Source organism: Protopterus annectens, chromosome 3.part1, assembly GCF_019279795.1.
Source record: "Protopterus annectens isolate FY-2018-M chromosome 3.part1, PAN1.0, whole genome shotgun sequence".
Taxonomy (NCBI): Eukaryota; Metazoa; Chordata; order Ceratodontiformes; family Protopteridae; genus Protopterus; species Protopterus annectens.
Window position 1 is genome coordinate 1,257,358,531 of NC_056732.1, and position 23,626 is coordinate 1,257,382,156.

A 23,626-nucleotide genomic window follows, 5' to 3' on the forward strand; every position below is an offset into this window, starting at 1 on the left:
ACACCCCCTGCACTGCCAGCAAATCAATGTATGGATATGTATTCTTTTTTATGTTTGCACTGTGCCGTACAGCTCACAACAATGGACACTTGCCAGACATCTAAAAATAGAAACCGGATACATTTAATCATGAATTCAAAAGTCAAGTTTAAGCATAGCTGAGTAGGTTTGGGTGGTGTGGCACAGTGCTCAGCAGTGCTTAAACACAGGTAAAAGATACATGTAAAAGTATAACAACATTCTACACATCCAAATAGCCAAATGGCTAGAGTGACAGGATTATGTGCAGTAGATGCAGGGTATGTGCACAGAAGGGTTATTAAGCATTTATTTTCCAATTGCAAATTATGCCAATTATTTTTAAATCCTGATGTTCTGTGCTCAGCTAAGTTCTGCTAGGCCCTGCTAAGCCATGCTTAGCAAGATCCTTTTTAGCACCGCTTGGCACTGCCCAGCTCTACTTAGCTGGTTTGCACACTGCCAAGTGGTGGCAAGCATTGCTAAGCATTGTCAGTTTAAGCAGTGCTGAGCTGACCTCAGCTGGTTTGTGAGGTGCTAAGTGGCATGCCACATTTTAAAAAATTGTCCAGTGGCATTAAAGTGTGGTAAAACATGGTATATTAAGCATAATAGACAGGAATAATGCAGAATCCATTGGAATTCAACCTGTGAGGATACTATGGCAGGTGTTGGAGAGGGTATGTGCTTTTGGGCACAGCAGTGGAGCATTGGGGAGTCCAGGGTCATGATAGGACTCCTAGTTAAAATACATGTAGACTGGCTCATGCAGGGTGGTTTCCAGGGTTCGAAGTACAAAGCAGAGGCCTGGGACTGGCTAGCAAGGGACCTCACCAGTGCAAATGGTATCTCCTGCACAGGTGAGCAGTGTTGTCACCACCATGGTGACCTGAAAAGAAGGAAGAGGGCTGTCTTGGATGTATGGGTTCAAGAATTCCAGGTGGGCAATGTTCTGCAAGTGTGTAAGTATGTTTACCTGCATTGCACCGATATTTAACATTGAGTGTCTGCTAAACTGGTATGTATAATAGTGTGCTTCTCTCACAACAGCAGCAGAGGTGAGAATTTGCAATTTTGAGGTGCACACAGGGCACTTGGACAGGTTGCGACATGAGTGTGGTGAGTACTGATGTATCTTCCAATCTATAGTCATATAAGCAACTGCCATTAGATATATAAACAGTGTTGATTGTATTGTAATGAATGTGTTCATAGACCTGGACTGCAATAAGTGACTAGAGCCACATGTACTACAATAAGCAAGAAAGAGTAAAGCATTAACCTTGATTAATTACATGAAATAAAGTTTCTATCACAATAACTGTGTAATTACAGCTGTATTGCAACACATGCATTACATTAACTGTTGGTCAATAAAAACTCGAAAGTATACCATTAAATGCATGAAGGCATCTGTAATGAACTGTTGTGCAATACTCATGGAATGAGAGCTGATATTTTAACCCAATAACAATATTTTGTGTAGACTTGCAGTTTATTTAGTAATGTATAGGTTATCTAGTCTCTCTGCCATGATTGCATTACATGCAGCTGTGTCCAACTGTCACTGCACTATATTATAACACTGTGGTATTAGTAGCAGGTCATATGTTGTTTCTAGGTAAGCTCTAGGACAAAATCAGTCAGATATCAGCAGTGACTTATTAGTCAGATTGTTAAATGATGTGTACAAAGTACATTTTGCTAGACACAAACCAGGGTTTGAATCCAGTTCCATGTACTAATAACTATTACTGAATTACATATGATATGATGACAGATATTCACTCCACAGGAACTACTGGCAAAAGGGTGAGGTAACCCATAGTATGTGTAAATACTCATTTGTTCAGCTGTCACAGACTATTGAAATCCGTCTCACAGAAGTGCTATTTATCCACACAGTAAAGGCAACAGGTTCAATAATGACAAACTATAATAAAATAAATGAAATAAAAAATTAGTAATAACAGATATCATTCTCTCCACAGGGACACAGGTAAAAAAGTAAACTAGCTCATAGTATGTGCAAATACTTGTTTGTTCAGCTGTCACACACTGTTGAAATCCTTCTGTTGAATGTGCTATTTATCCACACAATAAATGCAACAGGTTCAATAATAACAAACTACAATAAGATAAAATAAATACAATGTGTAATGAAAGTATAGCTGTATTCCTGGAGTGTCTTACAAAGGTTGATGCAGTCAATCATGGCATGTGATGCATATGTCCGTTGGAGTCAATGATATTAGATACTATTCCCCATGACTGCCAAGCATGGCATGCTAGTTGTTTACTCTTTGTACTGTACACATGCATGTCACTCAAGTATCACGCTGTCATGGAATGTAATTGCCATTGTGTAATCCCTTTGTCACAGAAGTATCATCTGCATGATTCATATTTCAGTATCAAATTACTAGTACATTAGCCCACAGTACTCCTTGGTAGTTATATAGGTCCACATGATGTGTAAGTGGCCTTTGTAGCTGTGTACCTACAGGTGTTACTGCTTGGCCCATAGTGTCCCATGTGGATAGCTTGAGTGGTATGTATGTGCTACAGCAGCTAAAGGGCACATTTACACATAAAGAAAGGTCAGGCCTGTAGAGTACATAGCATTACTGTTGTCAACTATATAATCCATAATGGTATTAATGGAGTGTATTTATCTCTCTTCCTAGTCCTTATCTTCACATATTTATTATTGTTATATATTGGTTATGGTTTACTATTAACATATGTTGTTCCAAAAACTGTATTTTGCGCATCTGTTTTATTAATGTTATGTATTACTATGGTTGTATATTAACATATATTGTTGAATTACCTATTCTGTTGCCCTTATGCCATAACTGTTACTGGTATGCTGTTAATATACTGACTGTTCTGTTATTTATTGTTGTGTTTCACATAATATAGAGTTAACTGTAATGGGGTTATGTACAATGTTCTGAAATGCTGTTATTACTAACAATGTTTTTGTTCATAACTCACCTATGTTTATTGCTCTACTTCCATACCCACAGCATGTTTGGGTAGGCCGGTTCCTGGTGATCTGCCTACCCTACCTCAGCCGGCCATGGACCAGGTATCAACTCATCTGGGACCCAATCTTGTGGTGCCCCCTATTCTGGCCCTGCACCACCTTTGGATGGAACAGCCTCAGGGGACGGGCCCTTCCTCACAGAAGTGGAGGCAGAGGGAGGTTGTCACCCAGGATCAACTACTAGCCATGGTATGCAGGATTGCCCGTAGGAGTTATAAACAATGCCTGTACTGGATTGAGAGCATATTCGACAACCTGGTGGAGCCTGAGGGTCCTGGTATCTAGCCTCCAGCACAGCCACCTTCTGGTCAGTGAAGGAGCAGTGTTGGCTGCCCATGGGTGGGGATCTCAGTCATGCTGCTGCCACCTGGAGGCACATGCACCTCTGATTTCACAACACCCTCCCCATCCAGTTTGTTTATCCACTCATGTGTCACACACCACCCCTGTATGCTGTTTTGTCTGTCTTGTCTTTTTGCAAATGCAATTTCTCCTACCCAACCTACCTCCCCACGTGCATTTATATACCTTCCCCAACATTCCACACTCTTCTTTAAAAAAGGTCAACTGTCCCACAAAAAAAATATCACCCCATACATAGCTCTCCATTTTGCACATGTGTGCACTGGATACAAGTAATTATTACATTACTTAATCAACACATTTATGTTGCCCCATCCCTCTCTCTGTAGTGTGAGGCTCCAAATTCCAAATTCTGTAAAACCTGCTCAGCTGTTGCTGTACAAGAAATGGAAAGATATGGTTCTTTCTTACACCCTTCCTGCACAACCCTACCTGTCTTTCAGTATGTTTTATCTCTCTGCTTGCCCCTATTTCATCCCTTTCCTATCATCCCCCTTTTCTTTTTTTAAATTTATCATGGGTTTAAGTGTTGCTAAATGGAGCACCACAATGTGGTGCTCTGTGCAAACCTGCGCACACCCAATTAACACTGCTTAAAAATGCCTTAATCATCTTATGTGTTTCTCACAGTGTTAGGCAAATCTGCAAAATAATCTCCCCTGCTACATCTCAAACTTGGCCCCATGTCTACTACAGCACAGTGCATTAGCCCACTAGGCCACTCAGGTCTAAATTAAAACAGGTGTTTCCAGCAACATATACTGATTGCTACTGACACACTGCAAGTACATATAATAGGAACAATGGGGAGTATACTTGCAACTGTGGTGCAGACACTACACCAGCTGTATGTTAAGCTACCTGCTACAGACCTACCATACATCACAACCCCCTAGAACACGGGATCCAGACAACATCCATACATAAAGGGTGGGGGGCAAAGGTTAAGTGACAGGGATATGTTTCACAGTTCATCCTTACAAACATAGTCAGCTGATAGACCAGCAGCTACTGCAGCAACATGCATGTTCTGATGGGTATGACGTCTGGCACTGACATGTCTCTTCCCCCTTACTGACCTCAACCCACAATGTTTAACACTGAACTGCCAGATAATCACAATGTCATTTAAAAATGGCCAAGCATAGCATGCAAAACTGTGGAAATACCTCATAAATCTCAACTGTGGCAGTACACTTTGAGATGCTGTAGTCTCCACATCTCAATAATGTCCATCTCAAAGACTAAGAAATGGACCAAGGCCTACATGAAGGCCTTAAATATTCCACTGTGGTGCCATGTCATTGGCTAATGAAAGTGCAACCCAGCTGTTCTGGATGCAATTAGCAAGTCTGAGCCACAGATTGGTGCACAGGCAATTACCTGTTAATGAGCATTACCTACAAAAGACAAGCAACTGCCTATGGGAAACAAGACTGTAACTTGCTTTTCCAAGACAGACCGCGATTTAGCAAGCATTTTGGATTTGTTCACAAAAGGATTGCATCGCTCTACCAGGTATGTAATACAAGTCCCCATATAATGGGACGCAGATGGGAGGATGCAGTTATGGGGAATAGGGATTACAACAGTAGACCTGTAGTACATCTCTGGGAATGACATGTTGGTGATACTCTGATGTTCCACAGCTGCAGGCATGCCTCTCAACTGTGCCTGCTGTGAATTACATCACAGATGTGGCATTCTCATTCCCTCCTACAAAGGTCGGCTCCTTTACGAATTCTACTGGATTATGTGTTAGACATATTGACAGTAATTAAGGGTGGTCACAGCTGTCATATCACATGATGTACTGTCATTCACCTCCTCTCAGTCTGTGAATGTCACAAAGGAATAGTTCAGACATTGTAAAAGTGTCCCTGACTTTCCCTGATGTACTCTGGCTAGGGCACAGTTTTCTCAACATTCATATGTCATTGTTTGAGAGCTGTAGCTAACATACCTGGCAACCCCCTACAGCAGGAAGTCAGGTCATAGCCATTATTATTGAAGGATACAGGGCAAACCTCAGTGACAGAGTGTATATATTGGTCATACAAAGTAAGAGTATGAATAGAGTAACAGATATTACTGTAGCATAACTGTTTTCTGAGGGTTTTGACATGTGACAGCCAGATTTTATATATTCTGAGAACAACCATTAATTATTGGCCAACCATTTGCCAGACATCCACAAGTTTGTGCCAAAAGGACCACATAAAACAGGTACACATACACATCCTGCAAACATCTGTGTACTGGAGAAGTATGACGCCTATGGGGAAGATATACTACAGCAGGTTTGCATTGCAGTCTGTCATTGTGGCACACAGATGTTGCTGGACTGTCCCCATATACTTGTAATAACACACACCTATGTGTCTGATAGTGGCTGTATGACATAATAGTGGAACTTTGCCCTTAGGGGAAACACCACAGTAGATGGCAGTGATGGGTGTGGAGACATACAGCACACTCTGTCATGGCACACAGGGACATAACCAATATTGCTACTATGTTTGTGATAGCCACATACATAGTATGTTGATAGACTGCCAGGTATAACATGGAAGGTAGCAATGGATATTTCTGACTAATCTGGATGTGCAGGGTCTGTACATAGTGGATATCAATGTATCTGATCCGGTGATGTGTTCCCCTCTTGTTGTCTTTCAGAAAGGATGTATTAAAGGAGGCATCCACCATTTTCTGACACTGAAAATAATGTTTTACTCGATGGCCTCAGACGACACCACAGAATTCTGCTGTTCAGAACTCACCAGCATAGTGAACAAGATGCAGCTCTGTGGGCTGACAACTTCATAGCAGTCAACCAAGTAGGGCTACAGGAGAAAACCTACAAGCAGGTCCAACACCGGGTAACAGATATGGTCAAGGGTGCACTGCAAAGGGCTGCCGCTATGGCCAGGGACCGTGCTGCCACTGGTGGAGGCCCTGCAGCAGAACAACCACATTTGGCCACAGAAAACTTCCTGGCAAACCTGGGATCAACCACCAGCTCCCAAGCATCCATCACTCTCATACATCATGGAGGTGAGTGCCACAGCATCCACAGCAGAGGAGTGTCCAGGTAAGCTTCCTGTGTTCTGTATCAGTCACTGTGGCAGCCTCTGCATACCAGTACATGAGTTAGGTCTATCTGCATTGGGAGGGGGTTGGTTTTAATGCACAGTTGCGGACACATACTCAGAATGTCAGCAATGTAGGCAGTATCACATTAGCTGCTGTACATGTTGATGTAAGCACATATTACCCAGTAACAATGCCACATTTGGTATTGCTGACAATACCTCTCCCTCACATTTCCATAGATATGTGAGGTGTGGCCGGAGTCCAAGTTTCTGTATGTGGTAAGTGTGATACTGTTGTTTTATGGATCATATATACCCTAAGAATGTTAATGGCTGCCATTTTGCCCTAGGCACAACTGTTATCCTTAGCCAGAGTACAATACTTGTATGTTCAATTTCAGATGGGTTAACTGAAATGCATTGAATGGGTAATCACAGTTATGTATTTGTAGGAGCAGTAACACATTTACAATTATTTTTGAGAAGGTCTATGCAGTCTGCTATACAGGAGGCAATCACTCACAGATGCCTGTACACACACAATATGGAGATGGTACATACCTGAGGCAGTGATACTAGAACTGACATAGTATGCTCAAGACGGGTCCATGGTGTTTTAGGTGTAGGTGCATCTCATAGGTGTATAATACTGGCACCATTAACTGGACATAGGTGCAGTGCATGTTATAAAGGGCCTGTCTTGTCTGTGTATGCTGTAGTCTGTGTGCTGTGCATGGGATCAGAAATAAGATGTGGTATGTGTAATGCAGTTGTGGCTCCTCACCTGTATGTGTGTGGATTACCATACATAATAGTGCAGGTAGTAATGTACTTATTTTATCTTCCTCCTCACAGGTGAATGTGGGGGTTGGAGTGTGCCCCCCTCACAACCTGGTGTCAGTGTCTCATCAGACTCTGATGATGATGGTGGCCATAGTGAGACACAGGTGAGGTTGTTGGGGGCTGAATCTGTCCCATGAGTTGGCATCCCACTTCCTGCCCCATTTTCCCCACACACAGTCAGTATGCCCACACATACCCAGTCCTCTGTGGTCACAGATATTGTACAGAGTGCAGAGACATCAAACAGGAGAGTGTGACAAATATGGCATCAATGAGTGTACACATTAGCCATAGCCAGAGAGCTGGCAAGGTCCCACACAGGCATATTGATAGGGGTGCTTGAAGGAGGACTGCTATCCATTCACCACCTGTCACAGGTGTCACATCATGGGTCACTCGATGCAAGTTTCAGTCCATCATGGAGGCATGGGCACATTCCGAATGGATGCTCAGGATCATGGATGCAACACACTTTGACATCCATGACTCCCTCCACCACATTGGTGACACCAGAGATCATTTCACTGATGTAGTGGACAAACAGTGGGGTGAGACATTGTCAGTCCTTGACCACACGTTGTCTGTGCTGGAACATCTGGTGGGTGTAGGGCATCTTACACATGGACGTAGGTCAGCAACACCATCTGCTGAGTGTCCATGTGGCCATTCAAACTCACGCTCTCATTGTGGCAGTACCTTCAGCACTACAGTAGGGACTGTGCTGTCCACACCATGATATTGCAGGCCATGGGCACGTGGTCCTGGGTGGTCCCATGTGGGACATGGGCCCAGCAGATACCAGTCACCATCAGCTACTAGCACTGCATCTGACCCTGGGCATGGCGGTGCTAGTGCCACTCCTGGCAGAGCCAGTTCCTGTGTTCATGGTTGGAGATGATGAACTGTCCACTCGGCCATGTATGGTCCATAGCTGACAAACCTACACATGTGTAGAGCTAGCACTTTGTTTGACTGTGTATATATATACACACACACACACACACACACACACACACACACACACACACACACACACACACACACACACATACATACACACACTCAAACATCACTGTCACATGCAGGTCACCAACAGACACACACAGCACCTCTCCATGGCCCAACTAAGCAGCACCCCTTCCTGACTCATGCACATACTGTCAACTGTTAGGCACAGCCTAGGGCTCTGGCACCTGCACACCACACCCTGTGCATGTGATGATACCTGTGCCGCATTCCTGTCATCCATACCATCGATGCAAGAACATGCAAATATGTGTCTGATGCACAGGGTGACTATGTTACATTACATGTAGTTTAGTAGTGCAGTAGTGTTATGCCATAACAGGTGCTGTATGCTGACATGTGTCATGAGTACACATCAAAATTTGTGTACCTTTGTTGCATGATGTTAGATTGAAGGTAGTATTGCAGAATGACAGGTGTCTCACAGTACTGTGTAGGTTTCTGTTCCAGTGGTCTGAGTGGCTAAGCTATAGGGACTTGGCAGCGATACAGAGGCACAGGATGGCATGGCAGCACAGCAGAAATATGACATCAACAAGGTATTGCTGTATACATGCGTGGTTACCTAGGTGCATATTTGTAGAACAGTGTGTCAAGGACAATGGAGGCAGTCAATGTAATCTTGCATGCATACTCTGTGATAAGGCCTGCTACCCTGGATATGTGTCACCTGGGTGTTCTGTACATACAAATGTAGGTGATGGTGGATAGCATTTATGCCTAGGTAGATGTGGGCTATTTAGGGCCAGCAGCTAGTCACAGGGCAGTAAAATGCATGACAATTGCACACCCACATAGCCATATGTGTACTGCTGCATGGGAATATATTTGTGCACTCACACACACAGAATTGCTTTTAGTGATATTAGAACCCTTACCTCTCTATTAGTATACACTACATCACTGAGCACTTATTGCATGTGCCACAGAGCTTATCTGATTTGAGATTGTCAGCCAGTGCTGTTAAGGTGGATGACATCATCAGGCCTTGTAAAGGAGGCCAATGGGGAGGCTGGCAGGTAGTCGCAGGGCCTTTAAATGTATAACCATTGCACAGAGATAGCCAAGATAGGCACACTGCTGCAAGGGAATATATTTATACACACACACACACACACACACACACACACACACACACACACACACACACACACACACACACACACACACACACACACACACACACACACACACACACACACACACACACACACACACATACAGTTGCTCTTATGGAAATTAGAAACCCTACTTATCTCTATGGCAAGGAGTACTTATCGCATGCGCCATGGAGCTTCTCTATTTTGACATTGTCAGCCAGTGCTGTTAAGGTGGATGACATCAGCAAATGTTGACAGGGAGGCCTATGTTGAGGAGGGCTCTAGTCACAGGGTCATAAAATGATTGTCCATTGCACAGACATAAGCCAGATGGGCATGTATGTACTGCTGTAAGGAAAATATCTACACACACACACACACACACACACACACACACACACACACACACACACACACACACACACACACACACTCACACATACGATGACTGACGTGAGATTAGAACCCCCTACCTACCTACTATTACACACTATAGCTTACAGTACTAATTGCATGCACCACTGGTTACATGTGGTATACATGTGGCTGCAGCCACAGTACTTGTGGGCTATGCAAAGTGGCCTTGTCTTACACAGCCTGTGTTGCCTGCAGAGTGAACCTGCTTTATGCTGTTATTGTATTTAGTGTCCTAGCAGTGGAGTACCTGTTAATACCTCTGCTATGTGTGTACAGTTACCAGTATCACCATTTCTGGCCAGTTGCAGTTTGCTAGGTAGACAATTGGCCAGCAACAATATGGCCTGTCCAAGCCCTGCATTGAAGCTCTTGCACATTACAATATCTGCTCACCATTGTCAGTCTACAGGGTGACATTCCACAGGCACAGGGTTCTATGGCTGGTGGATTATGTCATTATGCAGCCTTAGTCTTTTACCATCAGACAACTGTTATGTGTGTAGGTGCAGATAATCCCAGCATTCTGCGTGTAGGTGTAGACATCCATGCATCCGCACACACATATACACATGTACATATATATATATATATATATATATATATATATATATATATATATATATATATATATCTACACGGATGTCAACTTAGGTGTAGCTGTGTGTGCATTATGTAACAGAGTTATATAGATATATGTGGAGGGTCTACATCACTCCATCACTCTACACATTTATGTAGCGCTCCCTCTCTCTTTATATATATATATATATATATATATATATATATATGCCACATACTGCTAGATACGGGTATAGGGAGAGACAGCTATGTATACATAGCTGTATGTATGCACAGACAAATTTTCACAAATCAGTTCTTTAGGCAGATAAGGCATCAGACATGAGCTGAAGTTAGCTAAGTGTAGGAGCATGCCCTGTGTGACTGTCAGTACTTACAAGGTGACTCCAGACCACACCTACTTGCACTCCAGTCTGGGATTTTGTGTGCTGCAGCCTGATTCAACAGTCCATCACCTCCCTGATATTTTGTCCAAAGGATTCCTTGGCTGTGTGCTGAACGTAATATATGACTCATACCTAGCGACTGTACAGATTGTAATAGACTGTACAGAGTTTTGCATTATATGTATGGTACATTGTACATAACATTGTTATTTTCTGGTACATCAGTGGCAAATCATTATAGATTGACATTAGGAAATGATGACAGACATTTGAGTTACTGACTCCATACACACCAGGAAACCCATGCTACTGCACAGCCTGTTATTCTCTGAACTTTCTACATTTGTCTAGTCACTAGTTAATTCTTCTCCTTATATGTGGGCCTTTATCCCACAACTGTTCATGGGTTTGTCCAGACTTCCTGCTTTAAGTGTTTGTAGGTATCTTGTGACTGGGGTACATGATGAAACACTGCACACCTCTAACTGTACATGTTTTTCAGGATGCCCAGCATTCCACCCCATATGTCTGCTCTGCTCCTCATACAGTTGTGTTTTTCCGGTAATATACTACTAAATGGAGCCCACTGAATTGTTGTCCATACTGACACAGTTAAGTGATGCCCTTTACATCCTGCTGCTACTCTGACTTTTTGCAACCTGCTGTTATATTAGCCACCTTCTAGGTATTCAGAGCATGTATAATGTCTGTAGGTTTGGCCCTCTGTCCCTCCATTGTCTCTTGCTTTGTCCAGCTTTCTTGCAGTAACAGATTGTGACAGGAGGACCTCACATGCCAAAGCTGTAGGTGCCGCCAACTTCAAACCATGAACACCATCAACCATGCTAATGTACTTAGCCTACTGAGCCACACCAGTCACCCAAAAATGAGGGTTAATTCCTCACACTATCAACAGCAGACAGACATACACACTTTGACCCCTGCATATTGTGGAAAATAGGACATGTAGCCAGGTTGTTTGGGACAGCCCTGGAATTATGTGGTCTGCTGATATATCCTTGCAAACATACTGTTACTGCAATTATATGGGAACACTGATGTGTTGGGGTAGGTGACTCTAGCATTGAGAGTCATGTATCTGTCCTATGAGCCTCCTGTTTGGAAATTCCCCTACATACCACAGTTAGTTTTGCTGCCTTGTGGCCTAATGCATATTATGGGGCAGTCACTATTGGACAGAGTAACTGTTGCCCCACATAGCTGTTAGTTCTCTGTAAGTAGCCCATTTGCTCACTCTCTTCCCATGCATAATTGCAGCAGGTCCATACATATGCTCTCATCGTCTAGTACCCTGTACATTTGTTGTAAAGGTGAGTGACTTACCTTGTGCATGCAGCAGCTGTGATACCTGTGTTTCAGGGCTAACTCTGTCTGATGCACATAGTACACTGCCAGTACATCATCAGGTACAGGTTGTGTGGTGTGGCTGGCATCCTTTTTACTATGTATGCAAGTCAGAGTAAGGTGTCAGTCCCTAGGAGTATAGGTTGTCAGTGCATGTGCTATGTGTTGCCTCTTTAGCATGCCTATGTCTGCCTACAGGGACAGCCTCAGGAGGTTCCTCCTCAGAGTCCTCCTGTGAGTGTGGCTGTGGGGACCTTGGCACTGGTGGGGGGCTGTGTGTCCCTTCCCTATGATGATCCTGCTGCAGCTGTTTCCACAGGATCATATTGTGTAGCATGGCACATACTGTGAACATCTGTGCACATGTGGCTGAAGAGTACTGCAGCATTCCGCCAGATATATCGAGGCACTGGATCCATGACTTGAGCAGCCCAAACACATGCTCTGTGATGTTCCTAGTTTGTGTGTGTGCCTCATTATGGCATTCTTTGGTAGGTGTGTGTGCATATTTCTTTTTTTTTTTTAACAATTTCTTTATTGACTTTTCTTAAATGACATTTCCATTGAGATCAAAACCAAGAACAAACATATCAGACAGGAAAACAAATATAGCTAGATAACAATGTTAAGCGCAAAGAAATTTAATAGAGTGACAGGATGGTGTTATCACATATGATTAGCAAAAAAGTTGAGAAAAAATATTAAATCATTCAATAAACTATATACATATATACATATGTACTGCTTGCTTGTAAAACACAACCAATATGAAGACATTTTTATTTATTATTTATTTTACATTTGTTGACCGGGGTTGTCCGACTGAAATGAAGAGCCCTTTTTCAACGTAGGCCCAGGGAGAAAAGCTGCAACATATTATACAATTTTCATTATAAATTAGCATTAAACAACAATGTTACAGGATTATTACAAGGCATTAAGTAGCAATACAATGTTATACAGTGTCAATAATCAGGAGTATAGCATAAGTATTTCAAGATGTATAAAAAGAATTATGTCATTAAGATGAGTATAGTTTTTGGGGTAAGTGGTTACAAAACCCCAATTTTATCATGATGTAATTGCATGAAGGCAAGACAATTACAATAGAATGTTTCTCTGAGGCAATTTGCTTAATAGATTTTAGAAGACAGTAGAAAGAGTAGTCAAGGAAGATTAGAGAGAGCTAGTGAGAAGAGTGAGTTAAGGGCAGAAAGTAGATTAAGGTATGAGAAGCAGAGGATGTTAAGGAGGGAGAGTGCAGTGGCAGCACCAGTGACTTTTAAAGTGCTCTTTGGTAAGTGTACTTGGTATGTAGTGATTACTACTGGGGAAATATAAAATTAGGCTGGGTTATAACAAGTAGCCCAAAATTGTATTGATTATAAATGAATGATGAAGGGGGAAAATTATGAGAGACAGAATGTAGAGAAAAAAATAAAGTTTTATCCCTTAATAATTAGACATTGGTAGGAGTCTGTGGGTATTATCTCAGTATATGATCCATTATCGAGATCCAGAATTCAGCAAAATGTTTGTTTCATTTTTTGAGTATGCATTAAAAATCTGTGTGCTATGTATCTAATAACTATTTGTCTGAATCCTTTCCAAGACAGCTGAGTTCTGTCTTTCCAGTTCAGTGTAATATAATAATTTATAAGTGTGAATAGTGTAATTAATATTCTTTCTTGTTGTTTCTTTAGCTACACAGGGGGAACATGTAATAGGGCAAATTTCCAGTATAATGTAGATTTCTCATATCCCATTTTGCTTAATCTGACTTTAAGTGATTACCAGAGTTTGTATGAGCATTAACAGCTCCAGAATATATGAAGTAGGTCAGCATTCTGGCTATCACAATATGAACATAAGGGGGATGAAGCAGGTTTAAATCTGTTTATTAGTGTTGGGTAAGGTATGCATTATTTAGTGTGTAGCTCAGTTTTCTGAAGGGAATATATTTATTTGCCATTTGAATAGACTGAGTCATTTGGTCATTATAGCGATAACCCACGCCTGGGTGTGGGTAATGCTGGATTTACCATGGTTGGCTTGGTTTGGTCATGAGGGCGAAGCCCAAGTGGCCAAACAAAGCCAACCATGGGTAAATCCAGCATTACCCACACCCAGACGTGGGTTATTGCTATTATACAATGACATTATTTAAGAAAAAAAAATAATTACTTTTCTGTTATTCTGTGGCAGTTCTGATGCACTGCGCATGCGTATGCCTACGTAGTACATCAGAGCTGTGGGCAAAAGCAACGGAGAAAGCAAGATCTCCATTGCTTTTTACTGTTTCGCTATGTTAAATGGGTTTAACATAGCGAGACAGGTTTAAAAAAAAGCAACGGAGAAAGCAAGATCTCCGTTGCTTTTTACTAATCTCACTATGTTAAAGGAGTTTAACATAGCGAGACAGCTTTAAAAAAAGCAATGGAGATCTCTGTTGCTTTTTTTAAACCTGTCTCACTATGTTAAACTCCTTTAACATAGCGAGACAGTGTTTTAAAAAAGACTTATACTAATGGAAAAAGTCTGGGCGACCGGACCTTTTTCCATTAGTGTAAGTCGATTTACAACGTGCACGCTGACCAATCAGCATGCATGTTTTGGAATATTAATGGGGGGGGGTCATGGTATAATAGAAATTAGTGGATCTATGCCACCCCAGTGTGTGTGCATTTCTGATGGGTGTCATCATTTATGGTTCCAGTGCATAGCCAGCATCCCCCAGTAGATGGCCATATGGGATGTCCACCCTGCCAAACATCTGGTACAGCTATGATGCATGCCAAATATGGGAGTCATGATAACTGCCAGGGCTACCAGCAAACACATTCCTGATTGCACATGACCTGGCAATTGATGGAGTGATACCCCTTGTGGTTGACATAGACTCTACCCTCCTCACCAGACAGTGCCTTGATGTCTATGTGAGTACAGTCTATGGCACCCAGTACCTCAGGGTAGTGTGCTTCATGGTAGAAGAGATGCATACTGCTGGCCCTCTCCTAAGGGGTGTGGGGTAAATAAATGTGCTCACTGGCATGTGTTTGCATGGCAGCCAGGAACTGGTGGAGTATCCTGGATGGTGATGTCTGTAAGACCCCCATCATGTCCCCAGTTGGTCTTTGAAAAGTACCTGTAGCTAGTATTCTAAGGGCTACACATACCTTTGTTTCCACTGGGATGAGTTTCCCTCTGTTGACTCTAGGTCTGGGTTGAGGATGGCAGAGCTCAGTGAGTTCTTATAGCATGTCCATGTCCACCCTGTAATACTCTACAATGTCCATCTCATGGTAGCTCCTGGAAGGCTAACCTGGGCTGGAACACTCTTCTCCTTCTCAGTCTAGGCCTGTTGTCAGCAGCAGCATCAGCATTGATCTTAGCATCTAGCAAATACAGATGCAGCAGAGCACCACCAGCCCCTAGCATTCTGTCAGTTAAAATTCCCAAGTCTGTACTCCAGTGGTGTAGAGTATGGGGGAAAAGCAGATTGTAGGGTGCATGCATACTTTATAGTGCTCTGTACAGATGCAGCCTGAGTAATTGGGTACTTATGATGCATTCCACCTGCCAGCTACATCACTGAGGGGTTTTAATGGCCCAGTGTAAGTGGAAGAGGTGCTATTGGTTATTTATACATGATTGACTTTCACAGGCGATCACCTTTTTTTTAACTGCCTTCCCTGCTAAACACAGCAGCTCAGTGCACAAACCCACGCTGCTGGTAAAAACAATGCTCAGCAGTCAGTAAACACACCCCAATGGACCAGTATGCCCAGCAGAATAGTGTGTCATGCAAGCATGCTCAAACAAGCTAAAACACCTGCCCCGAAGCTAAGCAAAGCTTAGTGGCACTGGACACATCTCCCTGCTTAGCTGAGTGGTGCACCATGCATATGGGTGCTGCTGAGCACTAATGTGCTTAAACATATAATGACACACCCCCTTTTGGTGTCAGCTACCTCTCCTGTGGACACCAACATGGTGCTGAGGCTGCACAGATTTTATCTCTGGGCACAGTGACCTATTTTTCCTATTCAGTAACACCAGCTCATTTAAATATAGATCTGTGCACACGTCATGGATACTTCACTCTTCCAAGGCCTGCCTCCTTAGCAACCACAGGTATCTACCATTGTATATACTCCATACTCCATGCAAGGCTGTATAATGCATTATTGTCACATATTTATTATTTTTTGTTTTCACACTTTTAATTTTTTTTTTTTTTTTTGCATAACGGCATGTTTGTGCACTGCTGCGCACCTCACAAACATAATATGGGTATTAAAACAAATATTTTCCATTATTTTCCAATACTTTTTGGACACACGGGGCATAGTTTTGCACATAACTGTGTCTGTTATACCATTTTTGACCTTCTAACTGGCCTTTTACAGCCCCTGTTCACTTTTTAATTTCTTGTACATGGCAATTTTCCATGTACACTTCGGACACCAACACAGGGTCTGCAGGACTGCCTATGTGCTTGCTGGATTGCTCTACACCCTCATTTGCATGTAATTCACCTGCTTGGGAGGTGATTTGCATGCCATGGACACTTTTGTGTTTGCATATTAATGCATGCCCCTCAGCTCAGTTTACTGGATCGCATGACTGCTTACTTCCATGTAAGCTCCATGCCACTATGCCTACATGGAAAATCAATCCATGTAGCCTTCATTAAATTCCCCCTATGTCTTTTTTTGCCATAATTTTTATAAAGATGGAAATCCCATAAGTTTCTGTGGGTGTACTGAGGTACAGGGAAGAAACCAATGCATCCAACAACTAGAATGAAAGCAACAGAGAAAAAGAATCCACAACCGGCCACAATCCAAACACAGGTTTAATGAAAAAACTGTTGAAACTCTAGCTCCTCAGCTCTCAGCCTTCCAGGAGTAATACAAATATACAACATTTCACAAATCTTTTTATAGCACCATCAATTAATAAATAAATCAGTTATTCAATTGCATAATAATTGCTTCCAATTAATTTCTAAATTTAATCCTACAGGTACCATAGTATTAAATTTTAAAATACAAATAGATTCCTTATAAAGAAGTTTCTCCTTAATATTGCATACTTCACCAATTTTCATAAAAGCTTGTTCTAAAAGAGAAACTTGTAACAAAGAATAATCACTATCATGTGCTACTTTAAAATGCATAGCAATATTGCTTTCAGTGTTATTATTCTTTATGTCCCTTATATGTTCCTGTATTCTGACTTTCAATTGTCTCTTACTTTCCCCTATATAAAATAAATTACAGGGACATTTGAGAAGATACACTACACCTTCACTATTACAGGAAAAATTGCCACTAGATGAAAAATAGGCACCATTTATTTTTCTAAAAATTGTAACAATACAGGAACATATGGAACAACATACACAAGGATATGTGCCCTTCAAACCAGGGGTCACATGTAATGCCTCATCAGGCATAAAAAATAACTAGAAACCAAAAAGGCCTTTAGACTCTTTCCTTTTTTGTAGGAAATAGAAGGATAATTTGGTATAATTCTTTTCAACTCAAATCCTGAAATAAAAATTTCAAGCAATTATGCAATATTTTACTAATCCTATTACTAAGACTATTATATACTGAAACAAAATATATCTGATCCTTACGTGGTTCAGTATTAACCACCATCTTATTCATATGATTACGGAACTGACTGAGTCCCAGTCTATGTGCAACCACTTTCTGTAAAGGCTTCTTAATCATATCATAGTTGTACCCCCTATTTACAAACATGTGAAAACTGTACCTACATTCTCTTATAAAATCTCCCCAATCACTACAGACTGTATGCATTCTAAGAAACTCTCCATAAGGTAGGGACTCCAATAAATGCTGGGGGTGAAAACTAGCCCATGTAAAAAATGGTTGCTGTCCACAAATTTCCTGTGGACAGATGTCCTAATACCCCCACCATTAATCCCTTCCAATACCAAATCTAAAAAATTAACCCTATTTCCACACTGTATATCATCAAAACTTAAACCATAAATATTCTGTTCTAAATCCAAATGGAAGTTCATTACATTATGTCTACCACCCTTACATATAAAAATTAAATCATCAATATATCTGTAATAGGCAATAACATTATTTCTTACAAACTGATGCTTATACAGATATTCCAACTCAAAAAGAGCCATAAAAAGATTTGTGTACATGGGGGCAAAAGATGCCCCCATAGCAGTACCTTGTAACTGATGATAGCTGGAACCATCAAAAACAAAATAATTTTTTAACAAACAAAAACGTGTAAGTTCTATAATATAACAAGACAAAGGAGAATTTCCTAAAAAAATATTTAAACCTTTAATACAATCCTGATGTTTAATATTGGTATAAAGACTTTTTACATCCATGACTACATAATACATGTCATTATTCCACTTAATATATCATATTCTCTCCACAAAATCAAAAGAATCTTTAATGTAGGACTGTAACTTCATAACATAAGGCTTTAAATATTCACGTATAAGTAAACCTATATTCATTAAAAATATAATCGTTTGCATATTGATGCACGCCCCTCAGCTCAGTTTACTGGATCACACAACTGCTTACTTCCATGTAAGCACCATGCCACTATGCCTACATGGAAAATCAATCCATGTAGGCTTTATTGAATTCCCCTATGTCTTTTTTGCCATAATCTTTATGAAGATGGAAATGCCATAAGTTCCTGTGGGGATACTGAGGTACAGGGAAGAAACCAATGTACACTGATTTTTTGTTCTTATGTGAAATAATAACAGGCCCCATAGAGTGACCAATATACTAGGTCCAATGTCTATATTGGAGGCATGGATTGGATCAATATGTTAAGAGAAGTACTGAGCTCTACTACCTATCACATTGAGAGGGATAGGGAGTGTAATGAGAAGTAATGACACTTCATTATAGCCACCGCTGTTATTGCTACATGCATAAGCCCTTTAAAGGTGCCAAAAAGAAGATTTCTGATTAAATCTTCTTCTTCCTCTTAGCCTGAGGATGATAGAGTCACATATAACAATATCAGAGCAGGCAAAATAAGGTACACACGTGAAAAAGTGGCTTTCAGATGGTCTGATAGAATGTAGGGAGGAGGTCTCATCCAGTTAGGTAGAAAGAGATTCTGTAGAAGTTAGAAAGAACCAACTGCTAAATTTACATATTTGCAGGTAGCAAAGTTAAAGATTAAAGAGACATGTAAGTTCAAGTCAGATAACTTTCCACTTGTATATGCTGATCATAAGGGTTAGTAAAGGAGTTATAAAATCATCCCATAAATCTCTACTGATTACACAGGAGAGTTTAAAATAAGGAATACAAGTAGGTAGATTAAGTGCAAAAAATACAAAGAGGGACACAGATGGCTATTCAGAAATGTCTATGCCCCCCAAACAATGATGGCCCATCATTTATTTCAGGAGTTCTTCCGAGAGTGCAAAGAAGGATTGCTAGAAGTGAAACAGGTGGTCCTAATGGCTGACTTTAATATTGAATGCTACAAACATACCTCTCAACTGTCCAGATTTTTTCAGAATGTCCAGGATTTTCTCTTATATTTTTGGTCTGTTCCTCATAAAATGTTATTTTTTTCTGGGAAAGTATTGAGGACTGAAGTTAAAAAATAATGATAAGACATTTGATTTTCAGACTTCATACTCCTAAGAAACTGTATGCTAATGTAAAACCTGTTATTGTATCAACTTTCTACATTTGTAAGAGCAATACTTAAAAAATGGTCCCAATGTTAGGGCCTTTGCCCCCCCTCCCCATTATTTATGGCTTTGCCCAGATTTGGTACTAGCACTGCCCTTTTAACCTCTACAGAAACTATCAATAAATCTAGAGATAATGGCAAACTAGTCTCTTCCTTATTTCTAGAATTGTCTAAAGCATTTGACACAATTTCTCACAGCAAACCTCTTCTTCAAATGTCCTCACTAGGTATCGCTCAGCCCACCCTTCTGTGGTTCAAAAGCTACCCGTCCAATAGGAATCAGTCAGTAAAATGGCACTCTATGTTCTTTCCTTACCTCCTAGTCACTACCAATGTACCACAAGGCTCTATTCTTGGTCCCCTCTCTTTAACATTTTTACCAACACTTTCAATACTTCCACACAACAGACCACTCTAGTACAATATGCAAATGATTCTACTGTCATCTGCACATCTAACAGCATGATACACCTCCAAAAAAATTACTCAGGAAGCTTTAGCAGCCACTGAAATATGACTTTGTAACTCACAACTCATGGTCAACCCAAAAAAGACCAAACTACTACTTTTCCCTCCTAAATCTCTCATTAATGAAAAATATAAATTTAAAGTCCTTTCCCTCTCTCTCTCTCTGTCTCGATAATGCAACTATTGAAATAACTTCTCATAGCAAACATTAGGGATGGTAGTGGATGATAATCTTACAGTTGACTTGCATATACAAAAGTGCATAAGAAAAACTCATCAAAAACAAGGGATGCTTTACAGAGCTAAAAACTTTCTCACCGATACAACTAAAACTACACTCACCACTACTTATCCTCTCCCAACTCTTCTTTATGGTGCTGACATCCTTACTAACCTCCAGGGTTCACAAAAACTGAAACTTGAACAATGCTATAACAAAGTTGCTAAATTTGCAGCAGATACCCTTTTCAGAACCCACCACTGTAGAGCACTTATAAAGTCTAAATTGGTTAGAACTGTCACATCAACTAAGATATACACATCTTCTTAGCAACTATAAAATTATCCAGTGTCCATCTGCCTGTCCAGCACTAAAAACATTCAAAACAACTATATTCCCAGTTGGGCATTGCAACCCAGTGACCAAAAACTTCTGTCTGTCTATAAACCTAGCAAATCTGATGGGCATTGTCTATACTCATACAAGGGTGCTAAGGTCAGGAACTCCTTATTTGTATCCATCAGGTCTATACCCACTCTCCCATCTTTCAAAACCATGCTGAAAGACTTTCTAGCTAAAATATGGCTCTACTCTTGCTCAAAAACAGGATAACATATATCCCTAAATGTGAACATGTACCTTTTTATTCCTTATACCTCCTTACTCTCCCTTCTTAACTTACTTCCTTACTGCTATCTAATTCTCTTCTCTGACTTTCTCTCTAAATATACCATAAGCCTGTTTTTTCCTCACTTCATATTGCAATTCCTATTTGTATTACACTAACTTACCTTTAATTTCTCTACAAACTGTCTAAAATTTCCTTAAATATTACATGATTGTCATATACCTTGTATCGATTCTTAAACAATATTTTTGTATCATGTCTAATTTGTTATAGTTATTTAAACTGTAGATGTTTTTGTTTTGTTTTTGAAGATTGTAAAATTGTTCCTAAAATATTTTGTAACAAGTTGGAGCTTTTCTCCCCAGGCCTCCACTGAAAATGGACTTTTACCCAGTAGGACTTTCCTGGTAATCAAATGTCAATAAATAAATAAATGGAGTTTAGGAAACCATTTTATATTTACACAACAGCTATCAATTCCCCCTTTTTAATTTCATGTTATATGGACTTACAACACAATAATTTCAGCATTAACTAATGCATTAACTTTTTGAACTGAAGTACAAATTTCAGCACAGCAAACTTCTAACATTAAATAATCAAATGAACCTCAAATCAAAGCCAAAGAAAAAAAATGTAATGATTGCTCCTTTCCCACCTATGAACAAACTGCCTAATCATTTTTAAACCAAGTCATAATAGCTGGACTGTGAAACGTCTCCCACCTTTTGTATAACTTGTAGACATTTTTTAATAGATTCACGTTTATTTTGGAACATAATTGCAGCATTCTGATCCAATTATACTGCACATAGCCCCTTCTGGAACCAATAATTAATCTAAAGCCACCCTGTTTAGTAGCAATACTACATGAAACACAATGATCTATAATCATGTAACAAAAAGAAACAGCTCGATAATACTGAGCATTTTTACAGGAAATACCAATTGATAGTACATAGAAGCTATGATACTATAAACTAAAAATGTTCCCAAAGCTTGCAGTATCATAACATTGGGATGTTTTTCATTTTAGTTATTCTTTCATATTAACATCAAAGCTGATGTTGATGCTTTATTTTTCTAAAAACCATAAAAAATAAAAGCAGTATCAGTTGTTATTAGTTACTGCTGATTTAATTACCTTACTCTGATTCAGGTACACCACTTTATTTTGCCTTGCTTTTTCTTCTAATTTTTCCTAACAGTATACACTAATGGTCTCATCTGGGAAATAACAACATAGGGACCTTACCCCGTTACAGTTTTACATACCTGCTTGTAAAAAACATTTACTTATTACTCTTTGTCCCAGTTGTAACTGTACAATAAGTTCTTGTGGTATTTGAATAAGCTTTTTTTGCAGAAAACAAGCTGATTTCTGTCAAAGACTTCTGCAGTCACTGTAATCATAAATTATGCTGTGCTACTGTCACTTTAGGACTAGAAACTGGTGCAGAAGGGTCAAATGGAAAATGCAGTGGCATCTGCCTGCCTGTTATCAGCTCATGAGGTGTATAATACCTCTCTTGGCACATGGAGATGTGCTGATTTCTAACAGAATACTTGACAAATGTTTAACCCTGTTGGTTCACTTTTTTAGACATGCATTTTTTAACCTTTTTTAGAGAGTTATGTTTACTCTTTCTACAGTTCCATTTGACTGAGGATGGGATGACACATAAAATTTCTGCTGACTCTCCAACAAATTGTTCATCTCTTTCATGACTTAGCTGGTGAATTGTCTGAGGCCAACCCTAGTGTGAAAATATATGTGTCCCCAGAGCTGGCACTGTCATTTTCACAGTACAATCTTTGGTCGGTATCATTTCAACCCATTTAGAAAATGTATTCACACCAAAAAGTGTGTATAAGTACCCTCCCTTTTCAGGAGGCAATGGTCCTGCAAAATCTATCTGTACACTTTATCATGGTCCTTCTGATATTGGAACTCTCTGTAACTGGATTTTTACAGGTTCAATTTGTCTATAATCATACCATACATTTCTCCTCTATGTTCTTGTAGCAATTTTTCAAATGTGGATGCCAATACTTGCATTTTACTATTGGCCGCATTTTTCTGTGGGCATATGTCTGGTGACTGTATTTTAGCATTTGCTTAACTAGAGGAGCTGGCACATATGACACATTTTGACCTTTCTAAGTCTCAAACACATAAATCTCTAGATCTGGACCCAGTGGCAATATTTTACACCTACTGAGCTCATCTGCTTCATCCTGAGACTTCCATAAAAACATTAGCTCTCAGATTTAATAAACTCCATGCAGGAATTACACTATTCCTACATGGAGTGTATCCTGG